The sequence below is a fragment of the Urocitellus parryii genome, unplaced genomic scaffold (assembly GCF_045843805.1).
Source record: "Urocitellus parryii isolate mUroPar1 unplaced genomic scaffold, mUroPar1.hap1 Scaffold_49, whole genome shotgun sequence".
Taxonomy (NCBI): Eukaryota; Metazoa; Chordata; class Mammalia; order Rodentia; family Sciuridae; genus Urocitellus; species Urocitellus parryii.
In genome coordinates this window covers 2,037,126-2,058,355 of record NW_027554054.1, presented here as the reverse complement: position 1 = coordinate 2,058,355, position 21,230 = coordinate 2,037,126, and positions in this window count along the sequence as shown.

The following is a 21,230-nucleotide window of genomic DNA, read 5'->3' as shown; positions in this document are numbered from 1 at the left end:
GTCTAAAATTTTTTATTCATTGATGTGTCTTTGGTTTTGGTATCAGCATGATATTTGTACTCATAGAATGAGTTTGGAAGATTTCCCTCCCTTTCTATTTCATGTACTAATTTAAGAAGTTCTTTAAAGTTCTGTTATAAACATGGCTGAGAATGTTTAAAAGCCCAGTCCTGGGCTTTTCTTTGTTGGTAGGGTTTTGATAGCTTCTTCAATTTTGTTACTAGAAATTGATCTGTTTAAATTTTTGATATCCTCCTCATTCAATCTGGGTACATTATATGTCTCTAGGAATTTGTCAATGTCTTCAAGATTTTCTAGCTTATTGAAGTATTCATTTTCAAGATAGTTTCTGACAAGCCTCTATATTTCAATAGTTTCTGTGGTGATCTTTTCTTATTCATCATGGATTCTAAATAGCTTTTCCCTTTCTTTTGGTTAGTTTGGTTAGGGTTTATCAATTTTGTTTATTCTTTCAATAAACCAACTTTTTGTACTGATAGTCATGTTGATTTGTTCTTTTTCTAGGGCCTTGAGATATAATATTAGCCTATTTATTTGTTGTCTTTCTATCCTCTTACTGTATAGGCTCAATGTTATTAAGTTTCTTCTTAAACCTGCCTTCATAGTGCCCCAGGAATTTTGATGATGATATTTCTCCAATGTTTATAATTCTTAACTTTTATATATTTTCTCTTTTTAATTTAAAAACATTATTAATATGTTCTTTCAAAATAAAACTTTAATGGTTCCTATGGTTCCACTCATTCTATCTAACCACACCATCTTTCTATTTTTTACTTCATCTCTCTTATTTTTAAAATAACCTTACTCCCTTTCTCATGCACACACACACGTATAAATACATATGCACGTATATATGTCCATGCATTTCTTATACATAATTTTGTTTATATATGTATGTGTGTGTATATATATATATATATATATATATATATATACATATATATGTATATATATAACCATATATAACATATATGTGTGATTCTCTTTATATATTTCACTGCTTAGTTTACTGCTTATTTTTATGGTGCTCTGATATTATAATAGGCATCAAATTATAAGTTACCTATGAGTTTATGTTCCCTGAATATTTCAGCTATCTCCAATGGGTTACTAGAGTAGCAAATTAATTTTAAACTCCAGTTTGTTTTCTCTTGATGATGTAACATGGTGGTATAATGTAGGTAGATGATTCTAGGTAATATTCATTAACTGATGAACAGTTCAATTTACTACCATTGCCTTACACAATTAGAAAATGTTCAAATTGGCTGACATAAATATTAAAGGATAAAAGATAAACTCCACATCATGCATATGCACAGAAGAGAGAGGCTAGTGAATACTTGCTTGCCCACTTGTTTTAATTAGCTTCTTTCCCAAGGAGGAACTTAGCACTGTTTTGATATGATGCAAATAATTCCCATGTGAATGTGTTATTGCTACTTATTTCTGTCTCACAAAAGAAGTGGAGATGTTAATATACCTTCTAAGAAAAGAAATTTAATCTCTCTTCCAATATAACCTTTCTCTGAGAAGCCTACACCCATATATCCCAGGATACAGATAACAACCCTATTTTTAAATCAGTTCAAAGAGCTATCTATCCCAAGTACTTCTCAAAGCTATTTGTATTACCTAAGGTTCACACTTCACTACTTTTTCTATAATTCTATTGAAAAGACTTGTAGAAGGAGCCATGATTCTACACCAGCTCCCTATCTCCCCAGGAAGTAAAAGGACCAGGCTAAGCTTAAATTTAGGATTTCGGTCTTTATTAACATTGTTGATAAGTTCATTTTTGTGTGTGTACATATTGGAGATATTTTCTATAGCTTTGTAAAATTTATATCTTTTTCAAGTGTTAGCAGACTTTAAGTATTATGAACTGTATCTAGTAAGTTAATACAGGAAAAAAAGCACTTTTGAAGCCATAAAAATTAATGTCCATTATATATGTCCATACTTAATTGTCTATACACATGTATGTGTTCATAACATTTGCAATAACTTATGAATAAAGGTATAAAATCAACAAAATTTATAATAATTAGAAAGTTATGAATTTATCATTTCCTTAAGAATCACACTCTAGTAAGATGGTATTTACTATTCATATATTTATAAATATCTCAAAAGTTGGTAGAAAAAGCTTTATTCAAATACATTATTGATTTAAATGCTAATTCTACCTAAAAATCATTGTATTTTGGCATGCAGTGTTATTCTCTTTTCTTTTGTAAACCATACAATCTATTGAAGTCACAGGGATGATAAATGTTAAAAACAGCAGTCATTTATGGTTTATAGCCTTTAGATAGTTGAAAATTTTATTCCATAATAAAAATAATGAAGCAGCATTAGCTTTCACATCATTTTAAGTGAATTTTATTCAAGAGAATAAGATTTTGTTTATTTCATTCAAGAGAATCAGATTTGTTTATAAACATGGTAAAACTACAATGAAAAAAATAGATCAGTTTTGTTAATTTAATATCCATTGTTCACTGACTTTCTCATAATACTTGGGGACATATACATTCAATTGAACAGTGATTTTGTACCCAAGTACAAAATGAAAATTTTAAATGTAATATAAGTAATATAATCATGTATTAAAAAAGATACTGTTATTGATAGATTTTTGGTCATACTATGAATCGCTAACCCATATAACTATGAATTAAAAATGAACTATATACAGGAATCTGCTTATACCTCTATCAGAATAGTTTAAAGTACAGCAAGCTGGATACAGTGGTGTACATCTGTAATTCAGACAACTTTGGAGGCTGAGTCAGGAGAATAGCAAGTTCAAGGCCAGCCTGGAAAAATTAGAGAGAACTTGAATCAAAAATAAAAAGTAAAAAAGAGTTGGGGATGTATATCAATGGTAGAATGCACTGGATTGACTGCTAAGTACTACAAACAATAATAAAAACAAACAAACAAATAAATAAATAATTAAATAAAGCAGAAGCAAAATAATATTTAATAAAACATTGTATTAACATATAGCATAATATTTCTATATATAATACATTGTAGAACATATAATATAATACCCTTATTTATGCTCCCTATTGCTTGATGTCATCCAATTCCTTGGGACAAATTTTGTAACAGTAGAGAATGGTGAAGTACAGAACTGTAATGTTGCACATATCCAATGATGCATGGAAGAAAAAAGCAGAAATACCAACACATTATATTCTGAATATTTTGTTACAGAGTAGCTCATTAAATGCATACTCTTCATGCCTGTATTATGGGCACTCCAACTTCAATGATCACACTCTCAACCATCTGAGTGTGCTGAGATATTTCACTTGTGTATGTGAATTGAGCTTTATCATCTGAAGGTATTAATTAGGGTGAAGACTATTATATGTTTTTGGTGTTTATTACTGTTATTATTTTGCCTTCAGAATCTGTTAGCTTTTCATTCATTTCCTAGTTCCTAAATCTTAGTTCTTCTTTCTTCATCTTGTTCAGTCATTTCCATGTTTCTGTGTATATGTTATTACACATATGACCCCTATATAAAACTTGTAGCTCAATTATCATAATTTCTACACTCTGTTTCTCTATACTGTCATTTTCTAATTAAGGGCTATTGTAATTTTGTAGCCTATTCTGTGTAAGGTGACCAGCTACTTCAGCTATCTAATATAAAGCAGATTCACTGAATATAGAACTTCCAGGATTAAAACCTGGAATGCCCCCCAAAACTATGAGATTCCTTCCTTCCTTCCTTCCTTCCTTCCTTCCTTCCTTCCTTCCTTCCTTCCTTCCTTCCTTCCTTTTTAAACCACTAAACTACATCCCCAGTCTTTTTATTTTAATGTTTTATTTTGAGACAGGGTATCTCTAAGTTGCTGGAGATCTTGTTAAATTGTTGATACTGACCTTGAATTTGACATCATCTTGTCCTCCAAATCTTTGGGATTATAAGCATGGACCACCATGCCAGGCTTGTGTACTCCATTGTTATGTTTTGCTGTGGATAGCTGGAAGCTGTGGACATTCATAGCCCAGTCTTTCTTCATACATATTAGTTTGTTGTTGTTGTTGTTTGTTTTATAAGTTGTATAATAATCTACCTCATCCTCTAACATAAATGGAAATGAGTTACATTAATGTCTAACATACTTGGAACAAGTAAAGCTTCTCTCTTGTTTAAAAGCTTGAAAAAGAAATTCCATGGTTAAAGAGCATTCACAAGTTTTCATGAATAGGTTTCTTTGATAAGGATTGGTGTGTGTGTGTGTGTGTGTGTGTGTGTGTGTGTGTAAGAGACTTTAAGTAAATATCTGAAAGTTTTCAGTTTATCAATGTTAACCATTTTTCTATAGAGGCAACTCTTCCTATAAAGTTTTTGTTTATAATCCTTAATTTCCATTTAAGAGTCATAAATTCTAAGAGACATTCCTTTGAGCAGACAGATTATTCTAGCTCATTGCTTTCTCATATTCATCTGGACAGTCATACATCTTGCACTTTGATGGCTGCATGCTGAATGGCCATTAGGTAAAAATAATAATGTTACATGTATAGAGTATGTTTTCAATGATTCATGGGGTAAAATGTAGATACAGTTATTTCTACCAGTAACAGCACTTATGTTTGAAGTAATAGTTCTTTCTGATATGTAAAAAAGAGTTTCATAATGTTTAATTCTAAATCTTTTAGACAATGGGCTCTACATCTTGAGATTGCTCAGGGTATACAGAGAGAAGTCACTTATTTTGATGAGATCACCTTGTGCACACTGCACAGCTGAAGAATGTTTCAAATTCCCTAATGACAGGAAATACAATTATCATTTGTGATTTGTGTCTATTCATATATGTACCTGCATGACTCTTTCTCTCACAAATAGTAGTTATTGATGCATGTGTTTATTGATAAGACATGTACTTCAATTTCCTGAAGACTGTCTTACTAAAGAAAGAAGGAAAGGGAGAAATCAATGCTATGAAACACTATGGTAATCTCTTGTGTATTCCATCCTCTGTACATAAACATATATTATACAACTTTTCCAGACAAGGCTTCCCTACAGATTCTTAGGAGACCTCCTATGCAAGTATATAATAAATGGGAGGTAAATTTCAAACAAATAGCTTATTTTTATTTCCAATTCAGTCATCCATTATGTTGGTCCATTATGTCTTGGCTCCTATGGAGTTGAACTCTGCAGGAACAATGAGTGGAGCAGTGCTGACTACTGTTCTGATTATGCCGGAAGCTGAGATAGGGTAATTTAAATACAATGAACTGGCCAATGGCTGGGTAGAGAGGGTTGAAAGAAGTGAGGAAGTCATTTACAGAATTGGGCAGCATCACAAAGGCAAGATTATCCAGGCTCCATCCCTCATCCACAGCACATGCATTCCTCCTTGGAATACTGTGGCCATCACCTGCTGCTAAAACTCACTTTTCTCTCATGCAGGTTAGCAAATAATGTCTATTTGGAACTATTAGGATTTGCTATAGTTTGACTAAAGAAAAACCCCACCGAGCTTTAAATAAGAAACTGCACCTGTACTTATCTCATTCTGCCTTCCTATAATCTACACTCTAGTAATTGAAAATCAAACAACAAATGTAAGAATGGAAGGATATTTAGGTCCAAGAGTTGAGAACAAATAATAATAAAAGCTCTAATTCACATTGCTGATGGAAGCAGAGATAATTTTTGCAGATATTGGGTAAATTTCTTTGCCTTTAGATACACTAGCTACTGAGAGAAAACTAGAGGACAACTTCAGGGGTGAATCTCGGTTAGCAAGTTTAAACATTTTTAGCAATGATTCTGATGATTCATTACAAATAAGAGTAGTTGCTCTTCCTGAGATATAAATTCAAAAACAAATTGAATGTCAATGTGTAGAAAAAGTAATGTGGTGAAGGTTCAAATCTGGATTGCTGCCCCTTAACAGGAAAGCCTATTGGTCTCATTTAATGCGGTATTTTATTGATCTCTTATAATAATGTGGCAAAATTGGCATCATTATCCATATTAGAGGTCCAAAATGTGAGCAAATTGTGTGCTATTGTGAAACTCATGGATTTGAACAATCACTGATTTCTTTGATAATATTCTTTGTTAATACTATGAAAAGCATATCACAAACTACAACTGTTACATTTGCCCTGATAAATCAGGTTCGTTTGAGCAGTTTGAAAATAATTTGATTTCATCATAGAAGTATTGACAGTTTTACTTATCATTGAATCAATAGCACTATCATATAAAATACAAAATTTTTCATTTATTATATATTTTTAAATTTAAGGGACAGTTAAATTTTAAAAATCTAGCAAATATTTTGACTGTGATTATGACCATTTCAAAAGTTTTCTTCCTTTTATTTTAAAACCCAATTAAGGTTTCATTTTTCTTAGGAAATAATGTGAAGCAAATGATTTCCTTCTTCTGACTTTTGGTTTTCAGAATATGAAGAGTCTTTTCTGCAGATTTTCTTACTGAAATTAATAACTTCTTTAGCATGAAAAGTAAGTCCAAAAGATCAAAAATGGCATGTGTAGATAGTATTTAGCTCTTAAGACAGATCTTGGCTAAATCCTGCTTTCAAAAAGCTGAAGGCAAAATGATTCTATGCAAAAGATTTTGAGTTAGAAATTTCCTCATCTAGTAGAGAGAATTATTCTGTACCTTAGGGTACAACCGGCAGATCATCATCCATTCCTCCCAATGCAAATTGAAAACAAAATTTGGTGGGTATGAATTAAATTAATGTTAGGAAAAACACACAGGACTATTTTATACTTTGAGATACAAACATAAAGTTGACAATTATTACTGAAGACTACTCTGGGGCTATTTTATCATGGATAGATTTATTTCATCTACTTTTTCTAGCATTAAACATGTAGCTAATGTACAGGGCATCATACATTTGACATAACTCTAACCAAAATATATCCAGAAAGAGGGAAAGCTTGACTGTGAGCTTGCTGCACAGTCTAATCCTATAATTTGGAATGAAGGAAGCAAAAGTTGCTTTACAAAGAGAAAGTGCTACAGGAAAACTAGTCCAAGGTAAGAATCCTTGCATAATAATGTACTCCATTATTTGGTACACACCCTCTTTAAATATCTAAACAGAAAATTTCAACATCCCAACCCACTACATAATACAGAGTGTGCTTCACAAATTAGTGTTTACATTATTTGACTCCTCTTACTCTACATGTTCACAAATATTAGCTTCTAAAGTCCATATTACTTCTGTAACATCTCACTAAAGCAAAACATCCTTACAAGAAACCAAATTACCCCATTCACTGGACATTATGCATATTACTTTCTGTAAAATAGATGTATTAAAGTTTACCTTTAAAACCATTCTCCTTTTTAATTACATACGAAAACAAAAAAGCACAATTCACAACTTTCCCATAAAGATAAGTTGTATATGGTATAAATTTGTGTGTAATATATACTTTATTCCAAACAGATACATCTGTTATATTATTTCTCCTATTGCAGAAATAAATCAACATGGGATGTCTTTCCCTGGGGAAGAATTTTCTGCTGCCTTTTCCTCTATGTAAACAAAACATAGGTTTCCTCTACAAACAGAACTTTCATTTTATTCATTTTTAGAGCAAAGTTCAAATGACTGTATTGGTCCCATGAGTTTGCTTTGATTCTAAGGACTAGCCCCAAACTTAAATAGACAAACAAGCAAACAAAAGCCCCATTTCAGAGGTAGTAGACAAAAGAAAAGTAGTTTCATGAGGATTTTACAAACATCACATCACATAGGATCATGTTTTTAGGAATCCTTTTTTCCTCATAGATTTTGAGGATGATAGCAGTCGAATTCAGTGTAAAAATATAACAGAATATAGTCTCCTTAAATAAGCCAAACCTCCAATTCCATAGCCTCAAACCGTAGTAATTAATCATATCTTCAATGTAGTCAATTCATGTTGAGGTTTTTCATAATAAGAAGATTCAGTTCTTGGGTGAAGAAAATTTAACCATAATATTTTCATTTGATTTGAAAATTAGTAAATCATGCAACTTATAACTGAATTTATTTTGGAGTACTTGAAATTCACACGAGATTTTCATAGTCTTGATGATAATGTTATGTGTTTTATGAATGTAAAATACAAGAATGACTTAAAGTGGAAAAATATATACCTGCCATTCATTTCACTTTCCCTGCTCTCATTTTCATTCTTACTGCCTTGCATACTTAGTTCTTCTATAAACCTAGCTACTTGAGTAGTCTTTCTGGTTCCAAAACCATTCCTCCAACACATTTTCTACAGTGCTGTGAGTTAAATCGTGTTCAAATACAATTTGTGTGTGTGTGCGTGTGTGTGTGTGTGTTTAACTTCATTTTTGTTGGCAATCCAGTGCTTGCCAAATTACATCTGGATCTTGTGTTTTGTGTGAGAGCCTAGATCCCTGCCCTGCCTGTGTTTTCTTTCGAATTCTAGGAAGTTATTTAATCATCATTAAGTGAATCTCTATAATATTTTATTTCTTGTCATCCCAAGCATTTTTTTTCTACTCTCTATATCAACCCCATCTCTTCTACTCCTCTATATCTTGATTTTCTTATTATATTTTGAGACAGAGGCTATTTGAAATAAAATATTCCATTTTCTAATCTAAATATGCCTGTTCTTTTTCCCCTCCCCTCTGGGTCCAGATAGGAATCTTTTAGTTTCCTTTACCACGGGCAGCCTTACCACTGGAGCTCTGACTCTGATATTCTCATGGATGACTTTGCCTCTTGAATAGCCTTCCCTTTACTGCACTCTTATTTTTTAGTCCACTAAAACGTAAGTACAAGAGAGCCTCTTTCTAAAGTTTCCTAATGACAAAAATAAATTTCTCTATCTTAAAAGTATCAGCCCATCAGGTGTGACCCCTCTACTGCTACAGTATGATACAAAAGCCATTCAGTGCAATATAAATACACTCAAATCGCAAATCCCCTGAAACTTGGCTTGATTTCCTTCTGTCTTCACAAACTATTCTTATAATAATAATTAAATCATTATTGTTAAGCTGGTATTTATTGAAGGCTTTCTATGCAGACCTTAACTTGAAAGCTTCAAAGAGATTATTTAAATTAATCTAAAGAAAATAAATTTGGAAATGGAGAAAGTCTAAGAATTGCTGGAACTAGCAATTGGCAGAAGTTGTGTTTCAATCCAAGCTAACTCCAGAACTTACATTCTAACTGACCCTTTTGTATTAGAAACCAGATTTTGAAATAAATAAGAAATGAAACAATTATCTTAGTTTATCATGAATTTTCTGTACCATTTAGCACTATTGATTGTTATATTATTAATTAAATTTTTCACTTCCTTGGTTTCTGAAATTGCATTTTTTTTCATTTTTTCCCTCAATTTTCTTCCCTCTTCTTCTAGTTCATTTTCTGGTAACTTTATTTCTCCTTTACTCCAATATTGCAGGAATCATCCAAGTGATCTCTTCATGACCTTCTGTTGTCTCAATAATCTCTTCCTTTACCCTGTTACATCTTTTGATTGTTATTTGTATGTGGATGGCTGCCAATTTTATAAATTTTACCCTGACTTTTCTGCTGACATCTGAATATGCATTTCCAGTCAACTTGAGCAAGAATTTTTGCTCCTCATTTAAGCTAAATACAGTCACCTCAAAATAAAAGGAAAAGTTTCAGTGTTCTCCATACCGTCATCAAAAGTGTTATCTTTTCTGGCCTCATATCTACTAATATTGATAAATTAAAGAAGTTTGATAAACTGGTCCAAAGATGAGATGTACTTTTAAAAGGGTTATAAAATATCAGAACAACAAACCATCATATTTAGCAGTAAAATAACTAAAATTTGTAAGTGAATATAAGTTTGTTTTAATATTTTGAGATAACATAGTATATTATAAAATGAACTTAGGTATTTAGATTTTTTTTGACAATTTGGTCAGTTTATTGCTTCCTTGAAACCAATCATGGACTTAATTTTCATTTTTTTTCTGATTAATTCTTCCCCAAATATACTTGTTCTTCTTCCTATTCTAAGCCATCCATAATTATTAAACTCTTATGCTAAAAAAAGTATATAATCTCATCAGGGTAGGGAATAATAAAAACAGAAAGGAAATTCACAGGAGGCTGGAAATTTATTTTTTAAACTCTGATTACCATCCAAAGGTGGTAAATGATTCACACATTATGTGGTGAAGTCAAATGAGTAATGGATAAGACCATATATTAAAATTCAAAGAAACACTTGTGTGTTTAACCTGACATGAGCTGATATATAGATATCTGTTATTCACTTTTTGTGTTATTGTTGCTATCACTAGCATGGAGACAGATGTATTGTGCCACATTTACTTTAGTGAATTTAAAATACTTTAGGTTCCTTTATAACTTTCAGTCTGAAATATAAGACAATTAATTCATATATGGAAGACTTTGAGAAACAGTCTATTAAAGTAAGATATAAACTAGGGAGTCATGATCAATATTTTCTGTTGTAAAGGAAATTTTCACTATTGAATGTAGTATTAGTTGATGAAGTGCATGGGTGACTAATGGAGTAGTAATGTACTATTATGGAAGAACTATTTATTTTATCTTGGTATAATGGGAAATCTATGAAATGGGATGAATCTGAAATTAATTTCACTGTGATAGGAATGTGAGGGTTCTTAGAAATTGGAGAGTTTTCAGTAATTTCTTTTACTTCTCATGTATGTTTGTGTTCTATGAAGAAGTATCATACAATATCTTAAGAAGATGGTCAATTGATGTTAATTTTAACAAATGATTTGTATGCATATTAAAGTTGAGAAGCATTGCTATGAAGGCTCTTCTAGCAAGTGTCTCACAATGAGGACAATTTAGAAGAGAGGTGCCAAGCAACCCACTGCACTGCAAACATGTAGTGTAAGAGGAAATAAAATTGAGTTGTCTTAAGCCACATAAATATGGGGTTACTATTTATTTAGTGGTACTGGGTATTGAACCCAGGGCTTTGTGCATGTGAGTCAAGCACTCTACCAACTATGCTACATCCCCAGCCCAGTAGGTTTATTTTTTAAGCATAATTTATCTTATTATGACTAAGATAAATATCAGAAGTCCTGTGTCATATGGAATAAATGATCCCATATAAACATTTGATATATGTTACCTGAAAATTAAACATGAAATATTAAAATAATTAGGTTGTTCCAGCTATAAGATGTCATATGTAAAAATTTTTAGAAATTATTTAAAATGTTTTAGAGTTGCACTAAAACAGGCACATTTATTTTTTCAATTCATTTAATTATATAAGGAGGCATAATTTCATCAAGTCACTGCACTTTTTCTGGTATTTGGTACCATTCAAAGTGACCATTTTAAAAATTCTTACTTTCTATTACATTCAAGAGAAATTTTTAGCAGAGTTTAGTTTGTAATTAAAAATAACATCATCAAATCATCAAATTTAAAACAATTTTCTGAGGATATTCAGATTATTAACAAAAGTAATTTTATAAGGTAAATCAAACACTAATGAGCTGTGTCATAATTTGTTGTGATTTGTAGGGGACACAAACACAAAGAACTATCTTACTCTATATTCTAGAAAACAACAACATAAAATAATTGAAATGTTTTCTTTTAATTATAAAATTTAAAGAATTTAAAGTGATAGCTTGATTGAAGATTTTCTACAATATGGGCCCATGTATGATACTTTTCTAAAAATCAGTAAGTAGATCTCTTTAGTAAACCAGAAGAGTTTAGATAATAGATTTTGATAATGTCACTTAATAATTAGGGTAGAAACAAGATAGTGTTATCAATAACTGTCATCCCAGTAGAAATTGCCCTTTTGGAACTTTGAATGATCAAAAAGAATTTAACTAGAGAAATTAGGATGATTTATATACAGATGTTCCTCAATTTACAATAAAACATGAAGTCTAATACACATATCAGAAATTAAAAATACCATTAAGTTGAATTTGCATTTAATATGCCTAATCTACCAAGAACAACAACATAGTACATTATAGAGTCAGTGGTCTACTCTCTTAGTTACATGGTTGAGTGGTAACTGTGTCTCCCTACTGCTCAGCATCATGAGATGGTATCACATTGCATGTGCAATCTTTAGGAAAGATAAAAAATAAAAGCAAAGTTTCTCCTGAATATATATTTTTTGCATTATGATAAACTAAAAAATTACCAAACCATCTTGAAATTGGAGGCATCTGTACATGAAACATATCATACCAGAAAACTCATATAATGCTTCAGTATGATCAAGTATCAGTGGGATATAGTCACAAATTACTCGCCACTATCCTTTTTATTGTATGTTAACACACTATCCAAAAACACAGGAAAACCAAAACAGGAATCTCCACCCAGCTATCCTTTATATGCCATGCAAGGCATTTTATAGCATGAAATAAATAAGTTCAATATTATAAATATGATCATGTAAAATATTATTTAATTTATATATTTTTATTTAAAATATTAAAATATTTATTTATGCATGCAAATTTAGTGCTACACAAATCTATTTCTTCATGAGACACTGAAACCAGAACTCTGCACAGGTTTAAATAAATCTATTCTCTGAATTCAATCTAATTTCATTCTATTTACACTTTTTAAAATTAATATAAGATCTTTGTCAAATCAGACTTCTGCAATATTAGCCAACTTACATACTACAACTCAGGAAACAGAAAGTTTTCTGGAGAATAGAATGAAATCTGAATAACCCACAGAAAAAAATACAATAATTTTGTCATAGATTATAATAAATGTTTTTGTTATAAGAAATAACAAACTTGCTTATTTTACTGTTTTTTTTCCTATAAAGTATGGTAGAAGATAAAAGTTTATAATTCTATAACTTGCTACAAGGACACAAGTACATATAAGAATGTGTACTGGAGAAATAAGAGCTACAACTGTGAGTTAAATTAAAAACTGTATGTAAATGTTTTGAAGTGGAATTACTGAGAATGGTTTCAGAAATCAAAACTTTCATTGAGATTGTAACAATGAAATATTACAGTGTAACTGTAAGCAAGTTTCTCATTCTTTCAAACTTCAGCTACCTCACTTCTAAAATTGAAAAAGCCTAATGAACACTTTATTCTGCAGATTAAAGAGATGATACCCATGAAGAACTGAAAGCTAGAAGACATTAAATGCTAGCAAACTACCTCTTCGTAAAACAGTTATCCCTGGAAATTTAAATTTATTAACATTACAAAAGGTCTCTCTCTCTCTCTCTCTCTCTCTCTCTCTCTCTCTCTCTCTCTCTCTCTCTCATACACACACATACACACATGCACACACACACATATACTCGTGTGTGTGTGTGTGTGCGTGCGTGTGTGCGTGCGTGTGTGCGTGTGCATACACGTGTATGCTTACGATAATTTTCTTGCCCATCAGAAAAAAAACAAAAAAAAACTGTGATCTAAAATTAATCAACTCCATATAATCACTCAGTATTTCCAGTTAGGTTCTCCTAAAGAAATAAATTTCATTGATAATTTACACAGATTCTGAACTCTGAAGCAATATATACTTAATGGATAAATGTTTGAGATCAAATATGTGAAATTATTTTTAATTTTTTACCATGATTTATCAACCAAGTGCAGATGGCAGGTTTCAGAAAACATAATTTTCTTTGAACAATTAGAATTATTCTTGGCATATGAGAACATCTTAAATGATACAGAAAGAGGTTTGAGGTTTTCAATAGTCCTTGAATATCAGCAATATCACATTGTTCAAATGTACTTTAAAACAGGTCTTTTGTGGTATTCCTTGGTGAAAAATTAGTGCAGATTAGGTTATGTGCATATGATTGTTTTAAAGCAATGATTATTTAGGATACACATATTTCTTCAGCTTCATGACATTTAAGAACCAATAAAAGTCCCTCTTTCTGAAAGGCCTTCTTCCTATGTCTTCCCCTACTGACAAGCAACTCAAAATGCCATCTGGCACTCTGGTAGATTTGTCTGGTCCAACACAAATTTCATATGAAAATCTATTAGTTTAATGATAGGTGCATGCAATGTCTTTTCATTCATCAGAACAACCTTAGTTCAATGAAGTCTTATTTTGGATTAAAGATGAGAAAATATTGCTGGTGAGTCATCTTAAATGTTTAAAAGCCCTGAAAATACTTATAGCAAGTCATATTAAACAAATTTAAATTGGGAAGGCATTGTACTATGCCCTGACAACAGAAAGTAGTTTGTTATTTATCAGGTACTGAGAGCCAAATAATGTTCTTAAAATAATAACTTATTTTTCCTTCAAAATATCAAATAATAACAAACTTCATTATTTTAATATAGAAGACAAAAGCTTATAATCTTTTTAGCTTTCTCTCTTTCTCTCTCTCTCTCTCCTCACCCTGCAAATTCTTGTTTTTCCATGAAAGAAAAACACTAGATTGGATCGGTGAAATTATATAATGAGATAATAATGAATTTTGTTAATCTGGAATCAAAAGTATAGAATGATCCTAGGCAAAAATTGATAAGAAAGGGGAAATTGTTTAACTGCCTACAGAATAGTTCTATGCCCAACATTTACAAATGAAGTCTACTACAGCTTATTGAGAAAACCACATTATTCTCAGTACTTCAAATAATAAAAATCTCTTATCTTTCATGACACACAATAAAAATATGTAATTACAAATTACTAAAAATTTAAAAAAGAATTCTAAAAAAAGAACATAGATCAAACGCTAGTGCTAGTCATTGAGCAGAATTTGCAAATATCAAAGTATCCCAAAATAAAAATGTTCCAGAATATCATGTTGGTTTGTATGACCCTCTCATGACATTTTCTATTGTAGAAGGGGAAGGTTGAAGATATTCTAATCCCTTTCTCTTCAAAGGAAACTTAGAGCATTCATTCATTTTATTTAGAAATTATGAATTTGGGGATCTAAAACTTTCTCTTTTCCTTGGAAGCTGCATTATTTCCTGACTTCTACTGTTAACTGATTTCACCTATGTCATGTGGTTTGTTCTCCTTCATAATTGCTATTTCTTCCTCTTAAATCTGGCACCATGTCAAGATACCACTAACACTGTTATTGTTAATATTTCCTTTTGTCAGGTATCAATATCTAAGGGAAAATCCCATGCCTTTCATTCCAGGTATGGTTTGGATATGATTTGTCTCCACTCAAGTTTTTATTTTATTGAAGTGTGATTCCTAGCTTGCAATACTGACATTTAGGGATTTTCAGAGATGATTAAACCATGTGGACTTTATTTTTCCAAATAGATTAATGCAGCCTTGGGAGAAGTCTCACTTTTGTGAAAATGGATTATTTATGTCCCAGAGTGAGCTGTTAGAACGCTAGCTTGGTACTTCTTCTTTCACATATGTGCTCTTCTTTGCATGTGCCCACTTGGTCTTTCCCCATGAGCCCCTTAAGCCCCTTACCAGACACCAAGCATACGCTACTGCCATGCTCTTGAATTTCCTAAACCAGGAACAAAAATAAACTTCATAAATGATCCAGTCTCAAATACTCAGCTTGGCAAATAATATAGACTAATAAAATCCACAAAATTCTTGTTTAAATTGTTCTGTCTTTACTACCCTATGTGCAGTGCACATGGCATTATTTCTGTTTTCAAATATGTCAGACATTTGTTGAAAAAGTATTCATAGATTTCTAGTTTTTCAGTAACTGTTCAAAAAAATTCATATAAAGAAGAAGCTACCCTTTCTCTAAGGGAGCTTACAGTCAAATGGGATGACACACAAAATACCATGATTCAATCTACATTACAGGAATGTCCACTTACCTATATTGAGCAAGGTTTTTTTTTTTTTTTTTTTTTTTTTTTTTTTTTTTTTTTTTTTTTTTTTTTTTTTACAGAAGGTAGCTGAGTTGAATTTTAAACAGAACTGTTTTGACAATAGAACGATGATGTGATGTTTATGTGTGTGTGTGTGCTTTTGAGAATGCTTGTGTGCTCGTGAGTGTATGTATGTGTGCTGGTGTGGCACTAATGGTTAATGGTTCTGGATATGTTTCCAAAAGATGAGAAAAATCTCATGCCAAGTTGTACTTCTGTAAGGAGCCAACCGGCTTTTTTTTTAAATTGTAAATAGTTCAGCCTTGCTGGAATATAACAGAGTTACAACAAAAGTACACGTAGAGAGAGCAGAAAAGCAATCAGATAAACAGAGAACAAATTTGTTTGAAAAATTTAGTTTAACGACAGATTGTTACATATTTTGATGGTAGTGCTTTCTCTACTACTACACTTAATAATATCTTTAGTAAATAAACTAAAAACTGTTTTGTATACATGTGTCTTTTAACACATCTCTAATAAAATTTATTATTATTTCAAATTTTCACATAACTAATTTTAATATTACATCATATAAGGTGTGCAGCCAGTAAGTGGTGGAGACTAGTTATGTGTTTTTTCTTCTGACCCCCGGCTATTATTTTGACATCTGTCTTATTTAGTTTTTTATTAGTATACATTCATTACATAAGTCTGTCTTTTCAAATGCACAATTTGAATCTCCCTAAAAATGATAATTCATTGCTAACCATTTCTTCAAAACTGGATGAAGTACAGATATCAGTACTGTCTGATTTACTCTCTCACTTTCCCTTAAAGACATTGTCATTATAATTCTTTCTTTCTTCCTTTCTTTCTTTCTTTCTTTCTTTCTTTCTTTCTTTCTTTCTTCTTTCTTTCTTTCTTTTTTCTGTCTCAAACCTCTTAGGCCTTTGTAACGCCCCAGCACACATGTTTAGTGGATCATATTGCCATAGAATTTATTGTAGAAAATAGAAGTCATCAGATGGGGACTCCCTCCTCTCTCTACCAGAAGCACTAGAAACTTACAGCCATATGCCTCTGTTTAATCTTCTTCTTCTTCTTCTTCTTCTTCTTCTTCTTTTTTTTAAGACAAAGGATCTCACTTCCTAATGGAGGCCAGTTCCTTCAGATGTGCTCTGGATTCCATTCTCTCTTGTCTTCTTAATCAATTTACACCTTGATATTTTCTTCTTTCTCCCATAGCTTAAGGATATTTTTTTCAACTAGATCATTGAATACTGTTTCATGCTTCCCTTTCTGGGAGCCTCCCTTGATTGTATTTTTCTTTCCTCATTGCCTTTTGTTGAGTTTCCTGCTCACTCTCAAAACAAATTTTTATGATAGAGTTGTTTTCAGTCCATATGGCCTTTAATTTCAAAATCTATTTCCCTGCTGTGACTGAAGGACCCGACTGTCACAATTATAGAGGAGGAATAGTTTATTAGAGGGCTCACAGTTTCAGAAGTGTTAGTCCATAGAAGGCCTGCTCCATTCCTCAGGGGTGGAGGTGAGGCTGAACATCATGGTGTGAGAGTATGGCAGAGGGAAGCAGCTCACAGCACAGTGATCAGGAAGCAGAGAGAGGTTTCCACTATGGAGATATAAAATATATATCCCATATCCATACCACAGTTCCCACCTCTTCCAGTGACACCCTACCACTTTAGTTACCACTCAGTTAATCCCTATCAGGGGATTGATTCACTGATTAAGTTAAGATTTTTCCCACCCAATCATTTCTCCTCTGAAACTTGTTGCATTGTCTCACATGTGAGTATTGGGGAATACCTCAAATCCAAACCATAACATGTATTTTGTGTGGAGAAGGTGTTGGGTGGTTAGAACAACACTATTTTATCAGAACTCCCTAATGAAAAATGGAGGAAGTTGCAATAAAGAATATACTGCTCCTGAGCATAGCATTTGGAGAACACAATAAGCTCACGGCACTTCTACCCTCATTCCATGGTTGCACTCACCATCATCATAATCAGGCCACTGTGGCAGGAGAGAAAGACAATGTCAAGATTTAGTAGCACTAGTTAGCCTATTAATTCATCAAAAGCTTCACTGATATGACATCTTCAAGGCCTGGGCACTATAGTTTTGTAGATTTTGATTTTTTTTATAGGGAGGTCAGTGAGAAGTGAGTCCCCTAAAAGAAAAGTTAGAACTTTCAGCTTAATAAGTGGATGCCAGCTTAATAACTGGTCAAGTTGTTTAAGCCATTAAACAATAGAATTTCTATATCATGAATGTTCAGAGGTATGTGTGGTTCTCAGCTTGCCTGTGAAGCAGGGGCTTGATTATGCTCACCCCCTTTTAGATTCCCTGGACAGCTCCATCCACTGTACCCTTTGATGACCCTTCCTATGCTCCCATACAGCATTTTTTGACAGTTTTTAGCACAGGCAGTGTAGCTGATCATGGACTAATTATGGATTTTGAAATGCTTAAGTTAAAGTGCTGTATCCTTGAACTTGATTCCTGTTATTCTTCTCTGAGGAGAATATCTAAGAGTAAGCCTACCTTTCTTGACAAGATCCCCTATGAGGAAGTCTCAAGGATTCACTTTCTATCATATAGCCTGGTATTTCCGGCTGTGTTGATTTCAAACTGACAAACTTGTTCTCCTGTGCTTCATATTTTGTCCCACTTTCTGTCCTAGGTATCACATTTTTCCCCAATAGTGAGCATCATATATGATTCTTTATACCAAAACTTATCTCAATCATTCCACCGCTCTGTAGATGGCTCACTCTTTTTAATTCATGAGAATTAAATCAAATAAAACTTCTGCCCAGAGCTATTATTTCAGAATCAGAAATTTTGGAGCTCCCTAATATTTTATCTCTCCTGCAAAGTCATCCCTTTCTTTATTGTTTTTATCATTTTTCAGCTGATTTGTGTGTCATTATATTCTCAGCACTAGCACAGAATGTGAATACAACACATACTTAACTAGCATTTTGAATGAATAGATAAATGAATATATGAATTTTTTAAGAGTTCTGCACATATCCCAACCGGGAGATGATTGGTACTATACAACATTGGTCAGAAAGATTACTAATTTAAAACTCTAGCTGGTTCCCTTTCCATTAAATTCCTACTATAATAGCAACAGAAACTTTGCATTTATGATAATTAAATCAAAATTTATATAAAGCCAGTAATCTCAGAGAAGTTCAAAAATTTACCTGAGGTCAGAGTAAGTAGCTATTTACTTACTTAATAAGTAAGTAAAAATAAGTCTATTCAGTACCAAATACCATACTTTAACATTGAATGCATTGACATTTGGATTGAGGATACTTAATCTTGTTGCTAAATATCGTGATGCTATTAAAGCAAAATTTGGTACATTTTCTTCATCAAAATCAAGGGATTTCATTCCTCAGAAAGTGCTTCAAAGGAAAAGACATATGTTGAAGATTGAAATTTGCAAAAAAATTACTATCTTATACTGGACTCACATCCAGAATATATAAAGAACTCTCAAAACTAATAACAAGAAAACAAATACCCCAATAAAACTGAATAGCCTCTTTGAACAAACACATGAATACTTATTATATATATATATATATATATATATATATTTATATTTATATTTATATTTATATTGATTTAGTTTATATATATATATATTTATATTGATTTAGTTTATATATATATATTTATATTGATTTAGTTTATATATATATACATTGATTTAGTTTATATGCATATATACATATATACGTATCGGGGCTGGAGATGTGGCTCAAGCGGTAGCGCGCTCACCTGGCATGCGTGCGGCCCGGGTTCGATCCTCAGCACCACATACCAATAAAGATGTGTCCGCCAAGAACTAAAAAATAATAAAAAAAAACATATATATGCATATAAAATAAATCAATATAAATAAATATTTATGAAATGTAATTTAATAACAAATATGATACAGCACTATAAACCTAAAATGGAATAATTAAAATTAAAATAGAAAAGATGACCGAGTTGGCATAGTGCTTACTAATCCCAGTTACTCAAGAGGCTGTGCTGGGAGGATCATATAATAATGCTCATTTTGGGAAACATAACAAGACACTGTTTTAAAAAATTTTTTTAAAAAGAAAATAGATGAACCATAAGAATGACAGACAAAGTGTGGAACAGTTTGATTTTCTGATTAAAGTACATATAAACTTAACATGTGACTAAAAAATTCATCTCTCAAGTAATTTATCAAGAAAAATAAAAATATATGTGGTGTACAAACACTTGTATACAAATGTTTATAATCACTGTATGTATGATCATCAAAAATTTAACCACTCAAATGCCTCTTAAAAGATGAGTGGATAAACAAACGATGACACGTTGATGCAACAAAATGCAATTCAGTGATAAGACAAGAAAAAAATAACCAAAGCATGAAGCATCATGAATCCATCTCAAGTGCATTATAATAAAGGGAAAAAAAGATAAAAGTGTATGGATAGAAAATAAATTAATGTTTGTCAGTCACAGAAGGTGTAGGAAGGGTTGATTTTTTAAAAGATTAAAAAGGAGAATTATTTGGGAAGTAATGAAATTTTTTTTTCTTAATTTTGGCTAATGTGATATAATTTTATTGTTAAAAACTCATAGAATTGTTCACTATAATGGGAAATTCCATTCTACATGAGTTATATCCCAGTAATCTAACTTTAAATTCTATTAATTATTGTAAAATATTTAATTCTCCCAAATTAGAAATGATCCTCTGAAAATTTGCCAATGATCTGATTTCTGTCCTCTGTTCTTATGAAAGTAGATATTCTAAGTAATAAACTTTAGAATTATAGATATATACACCTAAGAAAATGAAAGTTGATAAATCACATTATTTCATTTCTTACCTTTCTCTTTCATCCTCTGAAAATTTGCCAATGATCTGATTTCTGTCCTCTGTTCTTATGAAAGTAGATATTCTAAGTAATAAACTTTAGAATTATAGATATATACACCTAAGAAAATGAAAGTTGATAAATCACATTATTTCATTTCTTACCTCCCATCTATATAACTCATTTCTGTTCTTTATGTTTATATTTACTTAATTTTCTTCCAGTTAACATAAAGTTCTCCACATAAATGTGCTTTATCCGCATGCTAACTAGGTAGGCACTAGAGTCTTTCATTTATCTTAGAAGGTTTAAAGTGTTAAATTAATTTAGTGACCTTTGGTCACTCCAGCCATGAATATAGAAGCAATAGCCTGCAGTGTCTGTTTTCACGTAATATTAAATAAAAAACTTCCATATAAAGTGTATAGTCTATCAAC